A 23640-nucleotide genomic window follows, 5' to 3' on the forward strand; every position below is an offset into this window, starting at 1 on the left:
GAGAAGGAAACGAGAGAGTGTAGAAGGTAGTGTTTCACTGATAGCTGGGGTGTAGAGAAAGATCAACTTAAAGCATTCAAAAATCTGGTGGCAGCGGGGAAGAAGCGGTTCTTGAGTCGGTTGGTACGTGACCTCACACATTTCTATCATGTTCCGGACAGAAGATGGTGGGAGATAGAATGTCCGGGGTGCGTGGGGTCCTTAATTATGTTGGCTGCTCTGCCAAGGCAGCGGGAAATGTAGATGAGTCAATGGATGGGAGGCTGGGTTTGCGTGATGGATTGGGCTGCATTCGTGGCTTTTTGTAGTTTCATGCGGTCTTGGGCAGAGCAGGAGCCAGACCAAGCTGTGATACAACCGGAAAGAATGCTTTCTGTGGTGCATTTGTAAAAGTTAGGGAGAGTCATAGCTGACATGCAACGTTTCCTTAGGCTTCCGAGAAAGCAAAGGCGTTGGTGGGCTGACTTAAGTATAGTGTCGGAATGGGGGAACCAGCACAAGTTGTTGGTGATCTGGACACCTAAAAACCTAACGCTTCCGACCATTTCTACTTCAGCCCCGTTGTTGAAGACAGGGACATGTTTTCCTCTACGCTTCCTGAAGTCGATGACAGTCTCCTTCGTTTTGTTCACATTGAGGGGGAGATTATTGTCGCCGCACCGGTTCACCAGAAACCCGAATCCATTCCTCGACTCCGTCTCATCATTGTTTGAGATCTGACCAACTATAGTGGCGTCGTCAGCAAACTTGAAAATCGAGTTAGAGGGGAATTTGGCCACGCAGTCATTGGTTTATACAGAGAATAGTAGGGGGCTGAGAACACAGCCTTGTAGGGCACCGGTGTTGAGGATGATCGTGGAGGAAGTGTTGTTGCCTATCCTTACTGATTGTGGTCTGTGGGTTAGGAAATTCAGGATCCAGTCGCAGAGGGACAAGCCACGGAGTTCGGAGAGTGAGTTTCATAGGAATAATGCTGTTGAAGGCTGAGTTTAGTCAATAAGTAGGAGTCTGACATGAGTGCCTTTGTTAACTAGGTGTTCCAGGATTGAGTGCAGGGCCAGGGCACAGGCGTCTGCTTTGGACCTGTTGAGGCTGTAGGCGAATTGTAGTGGGTACAGGCAGTCCGGGAGGCTGGAATTGATTCGTGCCATGACTAGTCTTTCGAAGCACTTGGTAATGGTGGATGTCAGAGGCAATGGACGATAGGCATTAGGGCACACCACTTGGCTTTTCTTTGCTACTGGGATGACGGTCGTCTTTTTGAAGCAGATGGGGACCTCAGATTGTTGTAAAGAGATGTTGAAGATGTCTGCGAATACCCCCGCCAGCTGATCCACGCAGGATCTGAGTCCTCGTACGGGTACCCCCATCCGGACATGTCGCTTTCCGTGGGTTGACCTTCGAGAAAGGTTCTAGGGGGATTTTGTTCAGTCGGCAGCATGGTGGGTGCAGGCTTAGAGAGCTGAAGTTTCTGTGGTGTAAATTTCTTTGTTCTTTGTTGTTAGCTGTAATTATTTAATGAACCACTTTAATTGATAACCTTTCAATGTCTGGTTATCATTAATGGTTCAGAGTTTCTTCAAATTGGACATTTTCTCGCCCGGGCTGTAAGCGAATAAGGGTGGGTCCGTCATTGGAGGATGGGGGGAAAAGCGGAAACATTTCTGAAATAAAAATGCAGCGGATGCTGGCAATCTAAAATGCAATCTGGACATTCTGGAAATCCTGGGTTCGGCTGAATATGGAGTTGAGGACAAAATCCGATCAGGCATAATTGAATTTAATGGTGGAGCGGGGTCGAAGGGCAGAAGGAAATACTCCTGCTGAAAGTTCTTCATTTGTATGTACGTTCCAATGCAATACTCAACATCGCTTGCAGTAACTATGGGGAGAATAAAAATATAGCTTCATATATGTGGAAGATGGTGCTATAATGGCTTAATACCTCAATCTCCGTCAAAGAAAGTGGAATGTTCGAAATACAATTGATTTTTAAGAGTCTCAAATTGAAAGCGAATGGGGAACATGATGTTATTGGATCTTTTGGGGGGTTAATTTCAAAGCAACATGCGGTTCAGAAATTCTGCATTCGGAATCTGTCCTCTTCGCCTGGACTGCCTCAGGGCCCAGGCAAAAGTCAAAATGTTTGACAATTAGCTGAAATCTGAAACAAAAACTTAACAATGCACTTAGTTGCTGTAAACCGCTGTTGAAGCGTTTGTAGGATGGTGGATGCAGATACACCACATTGAATGCAAACACGAAGGATTGAGAAGGCCGATCACCATCGCATTCTTAAAGGTAATTGGGATGGAGATCAAATTCTAATCTTCCATCGACACTCACATGCTCTCATAGAATGATAATCAGAATAATTATCTTATCATCTTAATTGCCACAAGTTACAGTTGGAAGTATTTTGCCAAAGCCACTTCCTGCCATCCCAAAGTCTGAAACATCACAATGACTGTCCTTAATAGGTCGCGGTCTGTACCCAGCCGGACACTGAGCCTCCTGTTAATGGTCTCAATTCTGATTAAAAACTGAATAGACAAGATCCATCGATTTCCCTTCATCAGACTTCCTTGTTTGTTTATTGGAAAAACAAACTTCATTTATATTATTTAAGTTTGATCTTTTATTTACTGACCCATGCCTACTGTCCTTAATCAGTACGAACCTCTGAGATCGCTTATTGACGTTTTTCTCTGGTTATTGGTTCCATAAGCGGACACTGTCATGCTGTTATGCTATATTCCCACTCGTTGTTAACACTGCCCTTGCACATTTCATGGAATGCAGGAGCTGACAGCTCTTGATGCTCTCCAATCTTATGACACCGCCACGCTGTTGATGAAAAATTTTAAGTTTAGCGAATGCATTTCCACAATCTCAAGCATCGATAAGTGCAGCCTTTTCAAATAAAGTGGATAGTGAAGAAGGCTCTTTAAAGTAAAGTAAAAAGTTGACTTATTATTCACAAGTAGGCTTACATTAACACTGCAATGAAGTTACTGTGAAAATCCCCCAGTCGCCATCCTCTGGCGCCTGCTCAGGTGCACTGATAGAGAATTGAGCATGACCATTTTTCCTAACCACAATGTCTTTCGGACTGTGGGAAAAGACTGGAGCACCCGGTGGAAATTTATGCAAACAAGGGGAGAAGATGCAGACCACAAACAAACAGTGACCGAAGCAGGGAATTGAATCCAGGTCTCTCACGCTGTGATACAGCAGTGCTAACCACTGTACCACCATGCCAACCACGAAGTTATGGATTTCCACGACCTCAGGCATCGGAATGTGCGGTCTTTTCAACGAAATAAAGTGGATTCTGAAGAAGGTTCTCTCGGATTGCAAAGTGATCTTGATCAGTTGGGCCAGTGGGCCGATGAATAGCAGGTGGAGTTTAATTTAGATCAATGCGAAGTGATGCACTTTGGTAGTCAGAATCGGGGCAGGACTTACACAATTAATGGTAGGGAGTTGGAGAGAGTTATAGAACAAATAGATCTAGGGTTACAGATTCATCCCTCCTTAAAAATGGAGTCACATGTGGACAGGGTGATGAGGAAGACATTCGGCATGCTTGGTTTTATTGGTCAGAACACTGAATACAGTAGTTAGGACTTCTTGTTGAAGTTGTACAAGATATTGGTAAGGCCACACTTGGAATACGCTGTTGAGCTCTGGTTACCCAATTATAGAAAATATAGTATTAAACAAGAAAGAGGGCAGAAAAGATTAATTGCGATGCAACTGGGACTTGATAGTTTTCCTGATAAGAAGAGGCTGGATATAGTGTGACTTTTTCTCCCTGGAGCGTAGACGTCTCAGGGGTGATCTCATAGAGAGCTAAAAAGTAATGAAGGACATAAATAAGGTTGATAGTATCAACTTTCTCAAAGGTAGGGGGGTCTATAACTAGACGGCATAGGTTTGTGGTGAGAGGGGAGGGACACAAAAGAGTCCAGAGGGGCACTTTTTTCACAGGGAGGGTGGTGAGTGTCTGGAACGAGCTGCCAGAGGAAGTAGTAGAAGAGCTGGGTACAATTTTGTCCTTTAAAAAGCATTTAAACTGTTACATGGGTCAGATGTTTACAGACGAATGCGGACCAAATGCGGGAAACTGGGACAAGTTGAGTAGTATAAAAGGGCGTCGTGGATAAGTTGGGCCGAGTGGCCTGTTTCCATGCGGTAAGCCTCTATGACTCTATAAATGTTGAGTCAATGCCCCTAAAAACATCGGCATCTCTTCCCAATTCATCCATTTAGATACCAGGGGTTATTATAGAACACTGATCATTGTCCAATAATTCAGTAAATTATAATCCCCTATACTGGAATTAGTCTGCTATTTCCACAACATTTTGAAGAACAATAACTTCTATTGTTATGTTGCATTAATTTGTACTATTATTTAGACCTAGACAAATCGGATTTGTCTGTAGAAATTAAAATTGCGTTTCAGGTTGATGAATCGTTGCAGCTGATTTTATCTGTGCACCATGGTGAGCACGTTGTAATCTATGTAGGAATTCAACGCGCTCTTCGTTTTTAAATGATGTGTCGTGTTTTCCTCGCAAGATAACGATCCATTCTGGATATTCATTTGTCGTGCGGTGCAATGTTGGGTTGAAGGCTGATGATCGAGTTCGATGGAGTTTCACTTCACTGATATCAGTCGCCAGTCTGTCACGAAATGATTTATTGCAGGTTTTTGCAGCTGAATGTATGCTTGACTTGCTGCAGTATCGTGATCTACAGTTCTGATGTTTAGTCAACAAGTTATTCATTATGGTCCCGATCCTATGATGTCTCATTTCTGGCAGTGAAGATAATCTGCTTTCAAATCTGCAAAACATCTGAGCCTGGAACGAGTTCGATTTCCGGGAGGAGATTACCATCAAAACAATTTCATTATTATCCTCGAATCCCACTGCAAGTGCAATTCGGGAGAAGGTTCCAAATATGTTCAGTTGAACATTAGGGAAGCCCAATCTTAGGGAAGAGGGTATACAATCCAATGACAGTTCCGTCATGGAGAGTCTGATCCCAGAGAGTCCAATTGCAATTCCATCCACTCAGGCGGGACTGTTCCCAGACATAGATTGCCCTCCCAAGCTGGGATGGACTCTGTTACTGAGGGTGGATGTCCAATTGTGGTAGGGTCCAATGCTGGGTTCAGGGCTGATGATCGAGTTGGATCACTGAGATAGGCTGAAAGCTGGGGCAGGAGACGTGCCATTCCGGCTGTTATTTTGAAGCACAACGATATAATGGGAAACCCACTTCAGCCACAGTTCCACCTCGGCAGTAGAATGTGTCATTCTTCCTGTATCCTTGGCCTTCACTATTTGCCAGCTCACCCTGTGAGAGGTTGCCTCCTCATTCTATTTCCCGAATAAATTGCACTCGAATAGGCACTGTTTTGCACTACTGTCTCAATAAACGCCAGAGACTGTGTTCAATTCCGGCCTTGGGTAACTGTCTGTCTGGAGTTTGCACGTTCTCCCCATTTCTACGTGGGTTTCCCCCGAGTGCTCCAGTTTGCTCCTCAAAGGTGAGGTTGATTGACCATGTTAAATCTCCCTTTAGTGTCATAGAGATGAGCAGGCCAAATACGGAGGTGGGATTGCTGTCGCTGCAGGCTTGATAGGCTGAATTGCCTCGTTTTGCACTGTCGGAATTCTGTGGTTCTCTGGTTTTAAGTGCTGAAAGTGGGTGGTTATTAGTGTTGTCTTTTCGTTTTATCATTAATCCAAGTGGCGACGAGTTGTTCCGAAAATCCTGATTTTTATCACGGTTTATTTGTGATGATGTTATATTGAGATTTTCAATTTACAGTTCCTATTCTCCATTGCAGTTAATTTAATAGCGATTGTGATCCTATCCCGGGGAAAGTGTGGTCTCTCCACCTGCATAGCTCATTACCTGGTGGCCGTGGCAACGGCGGATCTTTTTGTTATTATCAGTGAGGTCATACTATATCGATTGAATTATTATTATTTCCACGGATCTTTTCTGGATATCACCCCTGTCTGTAGTGTTATCTATGTTCTGACTCTTTCAGCTGCAGATTGTTCTGTCTGGTTTACTGTCAATTTCACTTTTAATCGATGTGTTGCCATTTGTTGTCAAAACCTGAAAACAAAATATTGCTCCAAGAAAAGAGCGATATTGGTTATATCAATAACTGGTGCTCTGCTCTGTTTTAAAAATATCCCCTTTTACTTTACAGTTGAACATGCATGGATAATTGATAATGTGCCATGGGACTGTGTAATAAAGTCAAGCTATTTCACTGAGCCTGGATGGGTGGGATTTGACTGGTTTGATAGAATTTTAGCACCAATGTTGGCATTTGCATTAATTCTATTGCTAAATGCTCTGACTGTCAGATATATTTTAGTGGCCAGTCGAATCCGCAAGAGACTGAGGGATCAAAGCAAGGGGGATACTCACAGTGATGCGGAGATGAAAAGCAGAAGGAAATCTGTGATATTGCTCTTCACCATATCCGGCAGCTTCATACTTCTGTGGTTGACACATGTAACAGAATTCTTATATTATGTCATCACAAGGAAAGATCCTGCAGATTATAACAGTTCTGAATACGTATTTCGGAAAGTTGGATATATGCTGCGGATTTCAAGTTGCTGCACAAATACATTTATTTATGGAGTGACTCAGTCCAAGTTTAGGGAGCAGTTCAAAAGGGCAATGACATATCCAGTTGTATCAATTATTAACTGCATTACCAAATAAATCAATTTAAATCAGTGTGATCGTGGGTCCCAATTTTTTCATCCATGAGTCCAATATTCATCTCAAGCCTTCCATCAAGTATATGATACTAAGTATCGCTGGGAGTTTGCATATACAACTACCAGCAGTTGGCGATCAATCATGGCAGACGTGAGACAGAAGCATATCTTTCATGTCAGGTAAGGAAACAAAAATACAGTGCCTTATCTTCACCCAATAGTTAGATTTCATGCTCCTCGCAGTCGCTTAGAAATCAGAGAATGAAACGTTCATCTCACAATTGCAAAATATTGAAAATTTGTGATGTGTTCTGGTGCAATGTGTTATTAAACATATCTTTAAATTATATTATGCTTCGACCCCCCGATGCATGTGTGGGTTTCAGATAAGAAGTGCAAACAGTATTCAAACCCTGTGGGGTCGGGACAGAGTACACCGAGGGAAAGCTGTTCCATTGATGAGAGGAGGATCGACAACCGGAGGGCACTTATTGGAGATAATTGGCAAAAGAAGAACTGATGATGCAATGAAAACCGCCTGAGAGAGGGGTCACAGTAGTGAGACTTGAGGATTTCAAAAGGGAATGTAATTATTATCTGGAAAGAAAATATCTAGGGTTACACTGAAAAAGCAATAGAGTGACAACAGGTGCCTGCAGAGAGCCAGGAAAAACATGAAGGCCTGAATGGCCTCATTTTATCTTTATTTCAAAATTCATTCCGCGATATTGGACTTGCTGGTGATTCCCCAATAATTAATCATCCCCAGCTACCCTTGAGAAGATGATGGTGAACTTGAACCGCTGCAGTATCTGTGGTGCAGGTACATCCACTGTGCAAGTAGGGCTGAATTCCAAGCGTTTCTAACCCAGAGACAGTGAAGCAACCACGATGTATTTTAAAATTAGGATGGGGAATAACTTCGAGGGGAACCTGCATGTGGTGGTTTTCCCAGGTATCTGCTGCGATTGTCCTTCAGGAAAGTTGTGGGTTTGGAAGATGCCAAATCAGGAACATTCAGCTTGGCTGGGCAAACAACACAACTCCCTTCCCCGCTGTGCCCCAGCACAGAATGGATGATATCCCAAGCCCGAATCCCATTAAGGCCACATTGATTCATCAATTGTTCTCTTCCCCGAAACTCCGGGAATCTCAACCGAATCCTTTGATCTTTAATTCTCTCTTCAAATAACATTTTGTCTCCTGATTAAGTCCATCCTGGGGAGAGCAACTCAGCGTTCCCAGTTTCTCTGCAGACATCCGGTTGCTGCTAACGAACCATAATAGACCTAAAACCTGAACGAAAGCCTCTGACACAACAATCTGAGCTTGTCTCCATTAGGTCGTGCCGTCAACCCTGCAGAATGGATAACAATGGCGAGAAGTATGAGCAATTTCAGTGTCAGGATTCTGTGGAAATAAAGGATTCAAGATAAAACATAATTTAAAATAGTGAACAGTTCCTCAACAGTGTGGAGTTTGTACATTCCCCCCGTGCCTGCGTGGATTTCCTCCACGTGCTCCGGTTTAGAACATAGAACACAGAAAAAATACAGCACAAACAGGCCCTTCGGCCCAGAAGTTGCGCCGGTCATGTCCCGACCTACCGAGGCTTATATACAGGCCTACCTATAACCCTCAATCATATTAAGTCCCATGTACTCATCCAGAAGTCTCTTTAAAGACCCTATCGAGTTTGCCTCCACCACCACTGATGGCAGCCGATTCCACTCACCCACCAACCTCTGAGTGAAACACTTACCCCTGACATCTCCTCTGTACCTCCTCCCCAGCACCTTAAACCTGTATCCTTTCGTAGCAGCCATTTCAGCCCTGGGAAAAAGCCTCTGAGAATCCAACCGATCTATACCTCTCAACATCTTGTACACCTCTATGAGGTCACCTCTCATTCTTCGTCTCTCCAAGGAGAAAAGACCGAGCTCCCTCAACCTATCCTCATAAGGCATGCCAACCAATCCAAGCAATCCAGGTTTCCTCTCACAGTCGAAAGATATGTGCGTTAGGATGACTGACCATGCTAAATTGCCCCTTCGTGTCAGGGGTATACGCAGGGTAAATTCATGGGCTTACAGGGGCAGGGTCTTGGTGGGACCGTTGTCCCTGCAGGCCCAATGTGCCAAATGGCTTCCTTCTACACTGTAGGCACTCTAGAAGGACTGATGTCAAAGAGAAAGATCCAATGGATTTCTGGTTGTAAAGCTTTAACAAATGGACAGTGGCAGCTAAAATCAGTCCTCGTGCTAAAATCTCTGGACATAACCTGCTGCAGGTGGAAGCAGAACGTTTGAAGAAGTGACTAGAATGGTTGACGAGGGAAGGGCCGTGGATGTCGTCTATATGGACTTTAGTAAAGCGTTTGACAAAGTCCCTCATGGTAGGTTGGTGCAAAAGGTTGGATCTCATGGGATAAAGGGGGAGGTGGCTAGATGAGTGGAGAACTGGCTTAGTCACAGAAGACAGAGGGTGGTAGTGGAAGGGTCTTTTTCCAGCTGGATGCCTGTGACTCCCCCCTACGTTAGTTCTACCAAAATGCACCACTTCGCATTCATCTGGATTGAACTCCATCTGCCATTTCTTTGCCCAAATTTCCAGCCTATCTATATCCTTCTGTAGCCTCTGACAATGTTCCTCACTATCTGCAAGTCCAGGTATTTTCGTGTCGTCACCACAGTTACTGATCACCCCAGTTACAGCTTCTTCCAGATCGTTTGTATAAATCAGAAACAGCAGGGGTCCCAATACAGAGCCCTGCGGAACACCACTATACGATAAATGGCAGACCCATTAAGGGTGCAGATACGCAGAGGGACCTGGGTGTGCAAGTCCACAGATCCTTGAAGGTGACGTCACAGTTGGAGAAGGTAGTGAAGAAGGCATATGGCATGCTTGCCTTTATAGGACGGGGCATAGAGTATAAAAGTTGGGGTCTGATGTTGCGGTTGTATAGAACGTTGGTTCGGCCGCATTTGGAATACTGCGCCCAGTTCTGGTCGCCACACTACCAGAAGGACGTGGAGGCTTTAGAGAGAGTGCAGAGGAGGTTCACCAGGATGTTGCCTGGTATGGAAGGGCTTAGTTATGAGGAGAGATTGGGTAAACTGGGGTTGTTCTCACTGGAAAGACGGAGGATGAGGGGTGACCTAATAGAGGTGTATAAAATTATGAAAGGCATAGATAGGGTGAACGGTGGGAAGCTTTTTCCCAGGTCGGTGGTGACGTTCACGAGGGGTCATAGGTTCAAGGTGAGGGGGGGGGGGCGGCGGGGGAGGTTTAACACGGATATCAGAAGGACGTATTTTACCCAGAGGGTGGTGGGGGCCTGGAATGCGCTGCCGGGTAAGGTGGTAGAGGCGGACACACTGGGAACGTTTGAGACTTATCTAAATAGCCGCATGAACGGAGTGGAAATGGAGGGATATAAAAGAATAGTCTAGTTTGGACCAGGGAGCAGCGCGGGGTTGGAGGGCCGAAGGGCCTGTTCGTGTGCTGTATTGTTCTTTGTTCTTTGTAATGTTGATCTGCAGAAAATAGACATTTGGCTTGTTACCGCTCCAAAGCAATTAAGACTCTGCTGAGATTTTAACACAGCATCGCCTGTTTATTCGATAGGAATTTTAACTAACTGAGCCACAGAACCTAACGATCTTCAGTTAGCCACATGGAAATGCTGGAAATATTTTCCTGATCTGGTCGTGTCTACTCAAAGAGAAAAAGTTCATATTACAGATCCTGACCTTTCATTGGACCGACCTATTACTCTCTCCACAGATGATGCCGGATCTGCTACATACTTCCAGAGTTTTCTCTTTTTGTTTCAGATTTGCAGCATCCGCAGTATTTTGTTTTTGGGTCAAAGGACAATGTGTTTCGTTTCCTCCATTTTAAGTTATGGCAGGTCTCTCTGGCTGTGATTATCGATCATTATTCATCTCTGGGCTCTTTCCCAATCTGTGAGTATATGGTTATTTGGGTGTGAGCACGAGACATTCACATAGAATATATAGAATTTCTACAGTGCCAAAGGGACCAGGTGACATGAGGGGATTTGTTTTGCTTTATCTTCACGGGAAGTGCTGTGGCGACACGGCCAACATTATGTCGCCTCATGACCTAGTTAGGCAGTTAATGATTTTGGTAAATTAAAGCAGGATCTGACAATCTCTATCATGACCAATTAACTGATCTTTATTTTTAAACTGGTGTCATCATTATTAAAACAATTAAAAAACTCAATAAAATCCCAATAGCATGCTGTTCAAATATTACAAGCCTTCTTCAGGAATAATGAAATAATTCAATACAGAATTCAGTAATTCTCAACTAAAATACAAACAGTTGTCGATTGAAAGTATGAACTTTCTCCAGTGATGTCCTCGTCTGGAACACTTTCTGAGTTGGCATCTGTCTCTATATAGATGGCAATTTTACTAAGACATACATGTAACCGCAGGATTTAAATGAGAGCATCACCTTTCCTCAACAGGTCGCCAGCATGCTCTGACTGTTATCCTCCCCCCCCCCCCCCCCCCCCCCCCGTTGCCTGGGTTTATATACCTGGAATTACCTCATAGAATTCCTGTAATCTGAGTGGTCCGAGGCTGTCAATAACTCTCATATTTCAATTCCATTGTTTCTGTGTCTCTGTGTGCTTGATTTAAACTCATTGGTCCAATTCAGAAGCCTGTTTTTTCATGTTGGACCACCTACTTCTAGGCTTTGGTACAAATGATGCAAAAATCGGCTTCTGCAGCCTGCACTCTGCAATTTGAAGTCCACGCATAACAACACAAATGCGAGGTGATGCATTTTGGTAGATTGAACCAGTGCATGACTTACTCAGTTAATGGTCGGGCGTTGGGGAGAGTTACAGAACAAAGACACCTCGGGGTACATGTTCATAGCTCCTTGAAAGTGGAGTCAAAGGTGGACAGAGTGGTGAAGAAGGCATTCGGCTTGCTTGGTTTCGTCGGTCAGAACATTGAATACAGGAGTTGGGACGTCGTGTTGAAGTTGTACAAGACATTGGTAAGGCCACACTTTGAATACTGTGCGCAATTCTGGTCACCCTATTATAGAAAGGATATTTTTAAACTAGAAAGAGTGCAGACAAGATTTACTAGGATGCTGCCGGGACTTGATGAATTGAGTTATAAGGAGAGTCTGAATAGACTGGAACCTTTCTCTCTGGAGTGTCGGAGGCTGAGGGGGGACCTTATCGAGGTCTATAAAATTGTGAGGGGCGTAGACAAGGTAGATAGTCAATATCTTTTCCCAAAGGTATGTGAGTCTAAAACGAGAGGGCATAGCTTTAAGGTGAGAGGGGAGAGATACAAAAGTGTCCAGAGGGGCAATTTTTTCACACGGAGGGTGGTGAGTGTCTGGAACAAGCTGCCAGAGGTAGTAGTAGGGGCGGGTACAATTTTATCTTCTAAAAAAACATTTAGATACTTACATGGGTAGGATGGGTATCGAGGGATATTGGCCAAATGCGGGCAATTGGGATTACCTTAGTTTTTTTTAAAAGGGCGGCATGGACAATTTGGGCCGAAGGGCCTGTTTCCATTCTGTAAATCTCTATGACTCTATGACCTGCTTTTTAAGAGATAATGCTGCATGATTTCTTTATTTAACATTTCTTTTCACTATTTATATTTGTCAAACACCACATTTTTAACCTTACTTATGCAACTTTCCAACACTGGTGAGATGTCGCTGATTTGCATGGTGCCTCAGGAAAACAAAATCAAAGTCTGGAGCCTCTTGAGCACGCTGTGATTGGAGCAGAATTCCCTCCCTCCCTGCTCCTTACACGAAGGTGCTGAGAATGTAAAATCTGAGCAAATGGGAGTATCACGTTTGAGACTTCAGAGTCTACAGATCACCCGTGTCCAGCGAAATCACAAGGATTTAATCCACACTCTCACGGTCTGATAATGAGTGAAGCCCGCTCTCTCTCCCTCTCTCTCTCACACACACACACACACACACACACGCACACACTCGCTTGCTCACACACACATACTAACCTACAACCAACCCGACTCCCAATCGGACATTCCGAATGGAACAGAAAACTCGCTTACAACCTCAGAGGTTGACGAATACAGAATGAATTCCAAACAAATTTACAGTTCCGGATGCTGACTGTCAGAGCAAGCCACTTGTACACGCACAGTTCCACCAGCAGCACCAGAAAGATCCCAATCCTCATGCAGCAGCAGATAATGCAAAACACATTCTGAATATGACAGAGATGTGTTGTGCTGGTGAATGGCAGATTCAGAATCAACCATTTATATTCGAGTAAAGTACGAGTACCAAGACTGATAGACATTTTTTTTTCCACGGCCAGTTCCACTGACAGGCTCAGCATGTGATCCAATTCTCTCAGTATCAGAAAATGAAAATATTGAGATGAAATATAAAACATATATAAAGCCAAAGGGAACGATAGATAAAGAATAAATCCAACACTGTCCAGCGTCCCACTGACAATATTTCGACACTCAAGACTGACAGGTTCAGAATATCTCTTACACTCTCACAATACAAATGAGTGACGGATACAAAATGTATCCCTCATTCACAAAGTGGAGCAGAGAAGGCCAGAGAAGAATGTATCTCTCTATCATTATGTGCGAGATGGGCGGCACGATAGCAGTGTTTCGCACTGCTCCTTCACAACGCCAGGGCTCGGGTGTATATTTCCGGGTTGGGTCACTGTTTGGAATTCGCAATTTCTCTGCGTGCGGTTTCTCTCACAGTTCAAAAAGTATGCTGCTGAGCTGCGTTGGCCGCGCTTGATTCTCCCTCAGTGTGCCCTAACAGGCGCTGCAATGTGTCGAATAGGGATTTGCACAGTAACTTACCAGCCTACTTGTGACAATAACAATGATACAGAACGGTATATCTACTGCAGAGTAGAACAAATATAGAAAAAGATCAGCTCTACTTCTAAATTTTTTTTCTAAACCCCGTTGTCCCAGGTTCAATATACTGTGAACAATTGTTGTCTGTTGTGTCTCCCTCTGATTTGAGAATTTCACTCTAATAGAGTGTGCTGACATCTATCGGCCGGAACTCAGAACTGCAACAGAGCGGATTGCAGTTACACAACCGGGCACGCATTTACACCCAACCAGGAACACATCTGCACAACAGGGATAATCTGACACAACCACGGTGAAGATCTGTCAACGGCAGAGTCACGGTTCCACAGCAGAGCGAACAGTTACACAGCAGAGAGCAATTACAAAGCAGAGAGCAGACTTACACAACAGGAAATACATTTCAAAACAGGGCCTATCTTTGTGAAACAGAAAATGCCTTTTCATAAATAATCATTTTATCCATCTCAGCATCTTGCTGGTTGGCTTGGCATCTTTTCTGTCTGTCATTCCATGTGTGCGTCTCTTACTGCTTTTCTGTGTGTCTTTCTCTTTCTGCTACACTGGGCATGTTGTTATTCATGATGTGGAGATGCCGGCGTTGGACTGGGGTAAACACAGTAAGAAGTTTAACAACACCAGGTTAAAGTCCAACAGGTTTATTTGGTAGCAAAAGCCACACAAGCTTTCGAGGCTCTAAGCCCCTTCTTCAGGTGAGTGGGAATTCTGTTCACAAACAGAACTTATAAAGACACAGACTCAATTTACATGAATAATGGTTGGAATGCGAATACTTACAACTAATCCGGTCTTTAAGAAACAAAACAATGGGAGTGGAGAGAGCATCAAGACAGGCTAAAAAGATGTGTATTGTCTCCAGACAAGACTGTTTCACTGGCTGTGGTCGAACATTCTTTAAATCTTTTATTTATTTTCTCCACATGTTCATCGTTGAGAGAGTTGTTGCGATGTGTTGCAGGATCGCAAACCTGCTCTCGAGATATGTAAACCTGCTGTCAAAAACACAGTTGGGTCCAAAAGGGTAAGGAAGTGAGGCGCGTGGGGGATTTGAACCCGTCACTTTTCACATAACTCATTTACTAAATATCCCGCAGCAAGAATCATGCCTCTGGACCAAAGAGCCGACAGGCCGCTTTGATGGAAACAGATATGTACTTCCTTTTCCACTCACAGGAGACAAGCTGTGCTTGCAGGCTAAGATAGAAGTATAGAAAATTGAATAAAAACACAGCAGACTCACAGGGAAATGTGATTCGCTGTGTCTTAGTCCCTGAATATTCAACCAAATATTCAATTTTGGAATTTTATTTTCAGTCAGGAAAATGAATTCCCATCGTATCAGTTCAGGGACTGTGGTGACGAATCCAACGTGAAACACAGTGTGGAAGAGCACCGCTAACAAACCGGTTCAAATAATCATTTAACAGCAAAAACAAACCCCTCTCGCTTCAAAAATGAATCCACAGACCAGCAGAACACACACTGCATGATCCACTTTGTCTGAACATTGAGTTACAGCTATCTACTCCTGTCTGGTTTCATTTCAACGGGAAATAGAATCTGCATTCGAGACAAACTGCATATTATTTATCATTACCCATTTCGCCTTTCAGGACAATGGTAGCTGAGATCAATCCTTCTGTTAAAATCTCTGTAGATAATCTATTTAATGTAATGTAGATCAAGAAAATCTAGATATGTCATTTGACAGCAGCTGAACATTGGGTTTTGATGCAGATGAGCATATGGCGGTAGAGGATGGTTTCGATCCATCTATTTTCGCGTTATGGTCCCAGCACGCTTCCGCTGCGTTAACCTGCTCCAAAGATTAGGGACTTCATGCCTATTACTGTTGCGCGGGAGCCAAACATTTATGTGCTTTTTCTTTATTATAACAGAAATACGCGTGTTTGGCAGTTCACCCCAGATGGACGCAACCTCAGCCCGAATGTAACAAGCAGAGAAATACACAGAAAAAAGCAGTAAGATACTATCAGGACACACACATAATGACAGACAGAAAAGGTGCCGAGCAAACCAGCAAGATTCTGACATGAAAAAAATGATTATTTATGAATAGGTGTTTTCTGTTACAAAAAGATAGGCCCTGATTTCAAATGTATTTCCTCTTGTGTCACTGTGCTTTCTGCTGTGTAACAGTGACTCTGCCGTTGACAGATCTTCACCGTGGTTGTGAAATTTCTTCCCTGTTTTGTAAGTGTGTTCCCGGTTGTGTAAATATGATCCGTGTTGAGCAAAAGGTTTCTCTGTTCTTTTAAGGCGTTTCTGAAATGCTAACTGACAGGAAGAATTGAGGAATTCATGAATTCATGATGAACATGACTCGTGCCTCAAACATCAGCGCATTGTGGAAGTCACGAGGATTCTCATTTGTTCTGAAATGAGAACTGACAGGAAGAATTGCTTTAACGCCACATGATTGGCGAGGAGCAGTCTCAAGCCGGCGAGGCGGGTGATGCTGCTGATCTTCAGCAGAACAGACAGAAAGATGGAACATTGATCATCACGCAGACAGTGAGAGAATACAACACAATAAACCACAGGCACAACAATGGGAAATAACAATACCATAATGTTATCTGCTTCATTCCGGGACAAGTGTGCCGAACAGATATCATCCCTCCATCTCTGAATGAATCTGCCTGACACAGTTGTTATAATTCAGTTGCGCCAGCCTCTGACGCCTTATCACATGCAATCTTTAACCCAAACATTACATTTTCGGTTCGCTACACTAGAAATTCAATGCCTCCCTTTCTTTCACCCCTTTGCTGCAATGAAAGTTTGTCTCTTTCAACTGAATCTCTCTCGCTCTCAGTGTTAGGAATAATTCTCCAGTGTGCAACCTAGTCCTGCCCTTTCTTACAGAGTAACATTCTGTGAACTATGCTTCGCTAGTAGAGGTGCCAGCTTTGAGATGTTATGGCAAATTGGGCTGCCATGTGCCTTCTCAACCAAACTATACCATTTTACAATTTTGGAGAGGGACAGGGGAGTTATTCCATGGTCCCGGAGTGAACACTTGTCCTTTAATCAACATCACTACAAAACAGACTCTTTATCGCACTGCTGCTCCTGGAAGCTGGCTGGGTGCAAACCCTTTAAAAAATTGTTCAAAACTATTGTAATTGAAATCCTGTGAGGAAAAGTCAAGTTATAATTGAGAATTCTTTTGAAGAGCTTCTTTTGACAACAAAAAAGCGGGTGAAGAACCCATGTAAATGGTTACCAGGGAACAAGTCAAAATCAAACCGAGATCAACATTTGTGAGGATCAATGAGTGAAAGCGGAAAGCTCCGTGCATCATCATTTCATCAAACAGAGACACTCTAACATTTTCCTAATGACTGATGTTAAGCTAACTGGCACATAATTACCCGTGTTTGCCTCCCTCCCTTTTTGAATAAGGATGCAACTTTGGAATGTTTCCAATCATCTGGGACTGTTCCAGCCTTTAAGCTTTCTTGGAAGATTATTATCAGTGCCTACGCTACCTCGAGAGATACGTCCTTTAGCATCATAGGATGCAAATGTTCAGAGGCGCGGGGCTTATCGCCATTTAATCCCCTCATTTACATCCCCTATAACACAATGATCAGACAATGTGGGTGACTGACGGTCCCTGGGAAGCTGGGAGGGACTTGATTTCCCACATTAAACTGTGACTTTTCAGTTAGATCTATGTCCATGAGCAGCCAAACCTGCGGAAAATAGAGAGAGGGAGTCATATGGTAGAAAGAGGCCATTCGGCCCATCAGGTGTTCACCGACAAAATTATCCTTAATCTACGCCCTTGCCAGCCCTTGGCCTATTGCTTTCAATATTACAAATGTTTGTCCACGTACCTTCTCAAGGTTGTGAGGTTTCCCGCCTCTACTATCTTCCCAAGCAGTGCACTCCAGACTCCTACCATCCTCTGGATGAAAAAAAAGGTTTTGCACAAACCACCGCTTAACATCCGGTCACTCAGCTACAAATTCTGCCCCCTTGTTACCGATCCTGCACCGAAGGGGTACAGCAGCTTCCTATCGGGGAATCGAGTCATCCAAAATTAGAACTAAATAAATATACCCACACTATTTATTCACATGGAGCTAACATCAGCACACAGTATACACATGTTGATTGCGTTGCCGAATGGATTAAGCATCGGATTTTGGTGTTTCCAGTGATGATGTTATCCAGGTGATCTCGTCATGGAGCAAAATGTCACCAAACCAATGGCAACACCGGGAACTGGAGACTGAAGTCATATTATTTATATTAATTAATGAGACATGGGCGTCGCTGACTGGCCGCCATGTGTTTATTACCCGCCGCTAGTTGCTCAAGGGCAGTTCACCCACACTGCTGTGGCTTTTGAGTTACATGTATTCCAGACTAGGTAAGGACAGCAGATTTCCTTCCCTCAAGAACATGAGGAAACCAGATGGGATTTTTCGGCAATCAATCGTGGTTTTAATTCCAGATAGATTTATTTTGAATTGAATTCGAATTCCACTGTCTGCTGCGGCGGGATTGCAGTCTCCAGAACAAGGCAATCGCGACTTTTCCTGTGAATGAAGATCAGAAATCATCACTCCCTCTGTGGGCAGAAAATGTAACTTCCTTCTGCGCTGTCCCCCAGCACAGACTGGATGATATCCCAAGCGCGTATCCCACCATTGTCACATTGATCCACCACCTTGCTCTCTTCTACAAAACTCCGGGAATCACAGTCGAAATTCTCAGGCCTTTCATTCTCTCTTAAAACAACATTCTCTCTCCTGATTATGTCCATCCTGGGAAGAGGGGCTCGGCATTTCGAATTCTTTTGCAGACATCCCGATGCTGCGAACGGATCAAATAAGGCCGAAAACCAGAAAGAAAGCGCCTGGCACAGCCCTCTGAGCATGTCTCCATTAGACCGTGAAGTAAATCCCTGCACAATAGATAATAATGGCGAGAAGTATGAACACTTTCAGTGCCAACATTATGTAGAAAGAGAGGATTCAAGATCAAACAGTATTAAAAATATGGAACAGACCCTCGGGAGCAGTAGTTCAGTCAAAGGGGAATCATGTAGTAGATTTCTGGTCGAAAAGTTTAACCAGTGGACAATGGCATCTGAAATGATTCCTGTGTTAAAATCTCTGCAGACGATCTACTGTAAAGGGAAAGACAAGATTAACTTGCAAGAAAGTGATATTTACTTTGTTGCCAATTGCATTGCTCACTTCAAAAGATTAAGGTTGTGTGGAGATGTGAACCCAGGATCGCATGTTACTAAACAAGCGCTGTAACCGACTAAGCCATTACATTTAAATCTTCATGTGCTCTTCCATTGTTTGACCCAGCCAGAGTCCTGTATCTGAGTCCCAATCCTACAAAGCCATAGCTGGACAAATACAGAAAGAATTCCAAAGTAAGCGACTGTTCTGTCAATCGCACAACTTCCCACCACCCGTGTTCTTGTTAAAATAGTAAGCGACAGTGAATCGTTGTCTGACTCCGCCAGGACAATAATCGGCAGAAGGTGCAGTCATCCCAGCAGTGTGGCGCAGCGGGAGCGTGCTGGGCCCGGAACTCAGAGGTCGATGGATCGAAGCCAAGTTCTGCTATCGTATTTTCACTCTTATCAAAAATTAACGTTCAACTGCTGTCCTGTACCATTTTACCTGGATTTTCTTGGCAATGGATTTGTTCAATCTTGCTGATTTGAATCACCTTGGGCGGTAGGTTTCACTCAGATGGCTGGATATCGAAGCCACAGAGCCTAAAAATAGCGCTTGAAGTACAAAGAAATGCTGCAAATACTTTTCAGATCGGGCAGTGTCTGTGAACAGAGAGAGTTCACATTTCCGACCCTGACCTTTCATTGCAACGACCCGTTTCTCTCTCCACATGCGCTGTCGGATCGTGGATTGAACCATAGCAGAAGAATCACAGAATCCCTGCAGTATTCCATCGAGTAGCAGAAGAATCACAGAATCCCTGCAGTATTCCATCGAGTATACACCGGTTCTCAGAAGGAGTATCTTACCCAGGCCCTATCTCCCGCTCTGTCCCTATACCCACTCATATTTAGCATTGGCCAATCTATCAAACCCGCTCATTTTTGGACTGTGGGCGTAAACCGGAGCACTCGGAGGAAGCCCACGCAGACACGGGGGAGAACGTACAAAATACACACTGACAGTAACTCAAGAACGAAATTGATCCCAGTTTCCTGATACAGTGAGGCAGCAACGCAAACCACTGTGGCGCTCCCAGATAGTGTGAGATGAAAGATTGCAAACCTTTTAAAGCTGCCTTTCCCGACTTTGAGCAAACTCATCAATGAGGGAATCACAGACATCACTCAATGAAACTCCTCCGCTAAACATTGAGCGGTTTTTCGTGAGCTGGTTCCATTTACTGTATTCAGACACACATCTGGTATAAAGTAGCCGTGTTCAGGATGTGATTCACACACAGCGTTTCCTGCCCTGAAGTAACAAAGATGATATTCTTACTTATTGTATCCGGGATGTGGGCGTCGCTGACTCAATCAACATTTACTTTCCAACATTATGTTCCTTTGCGAATTTGGTGCTGAGCTGATTCTTGAGTCACTGCAGTCCATATTGTCCATGCACCCACACAGAGCTGTTCGGGAGGAAGTTCTAGAATTGTGAGCCAGACATGTACACAGCCATCTATATCCAAGTCAGGATGTTGTGTGCGTCGGAGTGGAACTTGCCGGTGGTCGCTGCTTCTCTGCATCTGCTGCCCCTGTGCTTCCAGGTGAGGGATTTCGCGGATTTGGAAGCTTCTTCGTGCAGGGAAATAATCAATGTTAGGAGTGGGGGTTGAAGTTACTCCTCCAGAAAAGACTGCGACCTTAACTCAGCGCCTTTCACCCCCCGGCCACCCTGGCACACTTGGCAAGTTATTAAAGAACACGTCACAAATCAATTTGAATACGAACTTCACGACATTACATTGAAACCTTCAGGTGCTTTTACAGTTTTTTAACCCAGCCAGAGTCCTGTATCTCTGTCGCATTCTACAATTACAGAGCAGGACAAATCCAGAAAGAATGCCAAACTAAGCGACCGTTCTGTCAACGGCAGAACTTCCGATCACTCGTGTTCTTGCTAAAATATTACGCGATAGTGAATCGCTGTCAGTCTCCGTCGCAACATAGAGGCAGAAAGTTAATGAACCCAGAGTAGAGTGGCGCAGCCGAAGCGGCCTGGTCCCTTAACCCAGAGGAGGGTGAATCCAAGCCTTCCTCTGTTGTCATGTTGTCACTCATATCAAAAAGTTACATGCTGTTGCTGCCCAACGGGATATCTAGATTTTCTTGGCAGTAAATTTGCATTATTGTGTTGATTTGAATCATCTTGGGCGGCAGTTTTCGCTCATTTGGCTGCACATCTTATTCATCTTTGGTTCAATTCCCATATCATTGACATTATTCATGAAGGCCACGTTCTCCGCCTTGCTCCTCGCCTGAGGTGTGATTCCTCCGCTGCAATCACCACGTGTCAGCTCTCCCCTTTGACGACAGTTACATTCACCTGAGACTCTGGACTTTGCTTTAATTGTACAAGCAATAGGCACTTCACATCTCTAACACATCGTTCCGATATGAAACTGCAAAACAAAACAAATAGACACTGAGCGTATAAACCGGAAGTATTTCTAGGTCATCATTTTCACCATGGTGTTGAAATTGATCATTTTGGGAACTTTATCCAGATTTCAAATCGAGGAACCAATGTGCAGAAACTCCACCAGCCGGATGTGATTTGAACGCGCAACGTTTTGACCGGGAGTTGGACGTGCTACCGTTGCGCCACATGCACACAATATGAAACTTGATTTTCCCCATTGAACTGTATCACTTCAGTTAATTCTTTGTGGAGCTGTTTCTGGTGATGTTACTGAGTCAGGAATGTGGAAAGTACATCATGATTTTTGGAGGTTGCAGCAGCTGGAGCTTTCCCTTGAACATTTCTGGTTTCTGGGAATCAGCGGAGAATACGAGATTGGATTGAGGATTGGCTGACTGACAGGAAGCAGAGGGTCGGGATAAATGAGATAAATGGGTCCTTCCCTGGATGGCGAACTGTAACGAGCGGGGTGCCGCAGGGGTCAGTCCTCGGACCGCAACTCTTTACAGTCTATATAAATGTCTGCAAGCAGGGATAGAGTGTAACACAACAAAATGTGTGGATAATATTGAAATAGGTGGGAAACCATGCAGTGAAGAGGAGATAAAGATTTTAAAGAGGGATATATTTAGGTTGGGAGGATGGGCCAAAATTTGGCAGGTGGAGTTCAATGTGGATAAGTGTGAGGTTATCTGTTTTGGCCGAAAAAAATAGAAAGGCAAATGACTATACAAATGAAAAACAGATGAAAGAAACTTGGCTGTGCAGAGGGATCTGGCTGTCTCTGTTCATGAAATCGCGTAAAGTCAGTATGAGGGTACAGCATGTAATAAAAAAAAGACTAATTGAATGCAAGCATTAATTGATTTCTCTCATGTTCTTCAGTAATATATTCTCTATTTTACATTTAAAAGGGTAATCCCGGGATTCCCTGCATTTTACTGCTGACACGCTAACTGAGAATCATTCCCCTGGACCAACAAGGCAACTGCCAAAAGGCTGCCTAATGCAAACATTTATTTAATGTTTCCCACATCTTATCGACCGTTATTTCACAACAGAATTGTCGTATGTGACATTTCACTGTCTGTTCTGGTGAAGATCAGAAGCAGTGATATCAGTTTTCAGCACTCGCCAAGTCAACCTGAAATTGTGACTCGCCAGCTGCGTGGGCAATCCCATGCTGACAGTCAGATTAGATTTGATTTATTATTGTCACGTGTATTAGTATACGGAGAAAAGTATTTTTTTCTGGCATGCTATGCGGCAAGGTGGCACAGTGCCAGCGACCGGGGTTCGATTCCCGGCTTGGGTCACTGTCTGTGTGACAGTTGCGCACTCTTCCCGTGTCTGCGTGGGCTTCCTCCGGGTGCTCCTGTTTTCTCCCAGAGTCTGAAAGACCTGCTGGTTTGGTGCATTGAGCCGAACAGACGCCGGAGTGTGGTGACTGCAGGAATTGCCCAGTAACTTCATTCCAGTGTTAATGTAAGCCTCACTTGTGACGTATGAATAAACTTTACTTTTCGTTACAAAAGGACTGGAGGAAAAAAGGTAAAAAAGTACTGTTACAGTTGTGTTCGTGAAGCCACATAGAAACCACACCATAGAAACCCTACAGTGCAGAAGGAGGACATTTGGCCCATCGAGTCTGCACTGACAAAAATTCCACCCAGGCCCTACCCCCGTAATCCCATGGCTAATCCCTCTCACCGAGACATGACAGAACATTAAGGGGCAACTAACCCTAACGTACAGGGCACTGAACTCACAAATCTTTGGATTTTAGGAGGAAACCGGAGCAGACACACAACGGGGAGAACGTGTAAACTCCACTCGGGCTGTAAATCCAGCATGAGAATTAAACCCAGGTCGCTGGCGATGTGAAGCAACAGTGCAAACCATTTTGCCACCCAAGGTGGAGGACTGTTTCCAGTTTTAGTCCCCTTATTTGAGGAAGGATGTAGTGGCGTTGGGGATAGTTCAGAGGTGGTTCACCAGATTGATTCCAAGGGTTGAAAAGGGTTGAGGAGAGATTCAACAGCTTGAGTTGATGCTCGCTGTAGTTTAGAAGGATGAGAGGAGATCTGAGTGATGTATATGAAATAATAAAAGGGATTGATCGAGTAAATGTAGACGAAATGATTCCCATTGTGGGGACACCTTGAACAGGAGGTCACGGGTAGAGGTTGAGAGGCGGTAGATTTGGTAACTGTATACAACGTGTTCAAATATAGAGAAGCAATGTGTGAAAAGTTCTGTAGATTAATGATAAGAGTGGGTTTT

At 44.1% G+C, this 23640-nt stretch overlaps 1 long non-coding RNA gene across 1 annotated transcript in view; it reads right to left on the bottom strand.

The window, feature by feature from the left end:
* The window catches only part of LOC144485434 (uncharacterized), a 664084-nt gene that overhangs the window by 89215 nt on the left and 551229 nt on the right, over positions 1-23640 (bottom strand). The window lies entirely within an intron of this gene.

The sequence above is a fragment of the Mustelus asterias genome, unplaced genomic scaffold (assembly GCF_964213995.1).
Source record: "Mustelus asterias unplaced genomic scaffold, sMusAst1.hap1.1 HAP1_SCAFFOLD_194, whole genome shotgun sequence".
In the NCBI taxonomy this organism is placed as follows: domain Eukaryota; kingdom Metazoa; phylum Chordata; class Chondrichthyes; order Carcharhiniformes; family Triakidae; genus Mustelus; species Mustelus asterias.